The sequence below is a fragment of the Lottia gigantea genome (genome assembly GCF_000327385.1).
Source record: "Lottia gigantea unplaced genomic scaffold LOTGIsca_31, whole genome shotgun sequence".
In the NCBI taxonomy this organism is placed as follows: domain Eukaryota; kingdom Metazoa; phylum Mollusca; class Gastropoda; family Lottiidae; genus Lottia; species Lottia gigantea.
The window spans coordinates 265,947-270,588 of NW_008709027.1; positions in this window are offsets into that span (position 1 = coordinate 265,947).

Genomic DNA, 4,642 nt, shown 5'->3' on the forward strand with positions numbered 1-4,642 from the left:
CGTTTGAGACTGAAATAATAAACGGTTAGGCCTATGTGACCTAAATTTATAGTGTCATTGTCTCGATTGTTTAATGAACTAGTCTTTAGATCAATTTGCCTACCAAGCCATTTCAATCTTGAAACGTGCTACCAAGCCGTTTCAATCCGCGATGAGATTTGCTGCTGGTGGGCGTATAGCCTTGTGGGTGTCCGCTCGTATATATTAGCACCGTTGCTCGTAAATTTCCACGCCTGTCCCAATGACCTGAGCGTTTTTCAATTTTCGGGTAGGGTGAGATGGGCGCAACTTCAGATACGTGAGATACATGCGAGGCATCTCACCCTACCCCCACCCGAAAATCGAAAAGAATCTGCTTTGAAACGCTCACGTTATTGGTACAGGCACGGAAATTTATGAGTAGTGGAGATTATATATAAAATACATATCAAAACAACTTCATTGCTGAAGTCAATACTGGATGATTTTACAGGCTGCATTCAGTGAGTGAGTGAGAATTCTGTAATTTGGAATGGCAAGAGTCGGCAAAAGTTAAACGGTGGTATGGCTTGCAAGCTTAAAAGGCAGACCGGTGGCGGGTTGTATCAGCAACAACTATATAGCTGCAGATTGACAGGTATACCAAATACTGTTCGACCGTTCAGGGCCCCACAAGGTCCTCTGGCAGAGGGCAAGCAGAACACTATATTATGTATTATGAAATAAATATCACTACATGAAGTTACCAGTAATTTCATTTTACTAGATTTGCCTTGACCAGATCACTGTGTGACCATATCACTGTGACCAAATTACCGTGTGACCTTATTACTGTGACCAAATTACCGTGTGACCGTATTACTGTGACCAAATTTCCATGTGACCCTTTTACTGTGACCAAATTACCGTGTGACCTTTTTACTGTGACCAAATTACCGTGTGACTTTTTTACCCCCCCTCTGAAAAATTTAGATGACTTAAATCTATAGTAGTATATATATTATTATAATGATCTTCATACATCATCATTAGTCATTTTAATCACATGACTAAAGGTGAGATGTGAAAGGAGTCGTCACTCTGTGATCTATTCAAGAGCACCGGTTTATAAAATTGAATAAGGGTCTCGATTTTTTGTTATGAATACAGTAAATAATCTATAATTAGACAGGGTGCGGTTCGGGTTCATTCAAATTTATTCTTTTGTATAAAATATGATACCTTTTAGCTAATTGGCAAGTGGAAAGAAGTATTTTAAGGATATCTAGAGATTATGAAAATATTTAAGCCAGCGTTTCAACTGTTAAAATTACTTTCGTCACCACCGATGAAATAAGTAATGCAAAATAACTTTAAGTGCAAAAAACAAAGCACACATAAGGTTAGCACAGGCGAACTAAAGCGTTCTCTAATCAGGTCACGTAACTGATACCTTATCTGCAGAGAAGTAAGCTATTATATTATATACAAACCTCAAATACCTATAACTCTTTTTGGGAAGGCTCTATTTGTAGGCTAATTCTGGTTTTACATATATGAGAGGGCTTTATAGCATAAGATATTCACATTCAATAAGTTTCAAAGGAACTTGGAAACAAGTTTATCATTTAATGATTGTATCATATATGTTAATAAAAGGCTGACTTCGTGTCAATTTGAGATAAATTTTCTAGAAGGAAATGTTACGAGTAGAAAATATATTTTTCACAAAAGCTACCAAATTATGATCAGGTCTTAGGTCTGAACTAAATGAAATAACGCCCAAAACATGCAGAGTGGAGTCTTTAACCACATTTTAGCAGACCATAATAATTATTACACAGTTGGTCATATTTTGATATTGAGTATTATGTAAATATTGATTGAGAACTCGATTTGAAGGAAATCGCTTGATCAATGAAGTGAATTATTGAGGTAATATAAGTAATTGAACTCACGTTTACCGAATTTTATAATCTTATAAGTGGGTGTTATAACGTAAAGTGGATCTATAGATGTCGGATGTTATTTCATTAAGGTAATGTAATAGGTTTTATTTTTCATGTGTTTATATCATATACTTATAGGAGTATATTTATAACTTACCGTCTGATTATATCATTTTCAATTTTCATAGTGCTTGTGATATTAATCCATTTTGTTCAATTTAAGAATTTGTGCAATAATAAATAATTCATTATAATGTGATGTGGTCAGACTAACATAGATAGATCGTAGTTCCGTTTTAGTTTCCACAGACTATGGTCTATGAAGTCATGCCAAGAAATCAAATCTATGCAGCTCGTATTAGGTTATCTAAATGTAACATATATGATATACATTTTATTAAAGAATGTAATATGAAGATTTAGGTTACATTAGGTTATCTGAATAAAATGTAATATAACATTTTAATGTAGGAAAAATAAGTTACAATAAATTATCAGAATGTAATGTGATATAATAGTATGTTGTTTGTATTAGGTTACCAGAATATAACCTGTAACGGTAGGGAAATAAGTAACATTAGGTTATCGGAATGTGTAGTTTATACCATGTTATCAGAATGTGTTTTGTATTAGGTTACCAGAATATGATATAACCTGCAAGTGTTGGGGAAAAAAGTAACATTAAGTCATCAGAATGTGTAATTTGTATCATGTTATCATAATGTGATATAACCTGTAACGGTAGGGAAATAAGTAACATTAGGTTATCAGAATGTGTTGTTTATATCATGTTATCAGGATGTGTAGTTTGTATTAGGTTACCAGGAATGTGATATAACATGTAAGTGTTGGGAAATAAGTAAGTAACATTAGGTTATCAGAATGTGTAGCTTGTATTCAGTTACCAAAATGGGATAAAACATGTAAATGTAGGGGAAATAAGAACATGTATTATAAGTTACATTAGGTTATCAGAATGTGTAGTTTGTATTAAGTTACTAGAATGTGATATAACCTGCAAATGTAGGGAAAATGAATAACATTAGGTTGTCAGAATGTGTGATGAATATGTAGTTTGTGTCAGTTGATTTATCTTAGTGCATTGTGATATATATTATATGTGTTTCGTATTAGTTGATTTACCGTAGTGTATTGTGATATATAAGTAGTTCGCATTAGTTGATTTATCGTAGTGTATTGTGATATATATGTAGTTCGCATTAGTTGATTTATCGTAGTGTATTGTGATATATATGTAGTTCGCATTAGTTGATTTATCGTAGTGTTTTGTGATATATATGTAGTTCGCATTAGTTGATTTATCGTAGTGTATTGTGATATATATGTAGTTCGCATTAGTTGATTTATCGTAGTGTTTTATGATATATATGTAGTTCGCATTAGTTGATTTACCTTAGTGAATCGTGATATATAGTTCATATTGGATCTTAATCTAAATTCAAATGAGATTTCGGGGAAGGGAGGGTTTGATTCTCTCAAATGTACAAGCCTAGGGTGGAACAGATGCTTTATTTGGGATTAAGGGTCTTGATACTAGGTTTTCTTCTGTTGTGATTCTGATCTTAAAATAATTTGGGCGAGAGGTATAGTATCTATTATGTACTGATTGTGTTTAGTTTACTATGAACAATATTATCATTTAAGTTCTTATTTTTTGAATATGCAACTATCATTTTCTGCTTATAGACATGGGGGAATTTCTCTTGAAGGCTCTTATAGTGGTCATGAACTATCTTGCTTGCTCGATTGCTGGGACTACATTATGGTGAATATTTAGTCCAATAGTTCTTGCTTTATTCAATGTCTCAATCCAATGGGCTTCCCTAGATTGACGGAATTTGGTAGTTTCATCTTCGAGCAAGTCAATTTCTATGCGCTCAATTGGGATTAGGGTGAGATCGTCTATTGAATGGTCGTCGAGGTTGAAATGATTAGAAACAGGCTGGCTGAATATTGATTGTGTAAATGGATTATTTGTTCGTGACACTTAATTCTTAATTCTCATGCTTTACTAAAGTAATACAGTGGTGTAACCTATTTTCGTGAATATAATGATTCAACACCGAATTTCGTCAAAGTTAAAAAAACGAAAAAATTTTTTTATGTCTTAGATGTTTCCTCAGATATTCTACAAAATAATAAAAATCGGTTTGTTTCGATTTTCTTTATTAATCCTTCACTTTGACCCATATTTCATGAGCAACCAACTCGGCAACGGCGGCAGAATGCGTCACCTATTTTCGTGTACAATGTTTGATCTATAAATAAGTCTATAAAAACACGTTGTATGGATACCGGGTGGTATAATTAACTTCTCTTAGTATTTATCTTTAATATCAATTCATTATAACTAGTGACAATTCCTTGAAAGAACCACGATTTTAAAAAAAAATAATGACTGACAAAATAAGATACGTAGCGTGATTTATTGCTAAAAGTCACTGAAATAACATAAGAATATGGTCCACTTTGTGTTCCATAGAAATTTTCTGCTGACACGGAATCCGCTAGTTGATCACGTGACTTCATTCGTTGGACTACATTCTAGCAGACGACACTTGGAATTCCGATTACCGCTTGGGATTATAAGGAAATTCGGCCGATAAAAAATGGTGACGTTTGGTAATAACTGANATCCGCCATTTTGTATTTGTCAAAGTATACATTAATACAGTTTACCTTGCTTGAAACTACTGGATTCATTCTACTAGCTG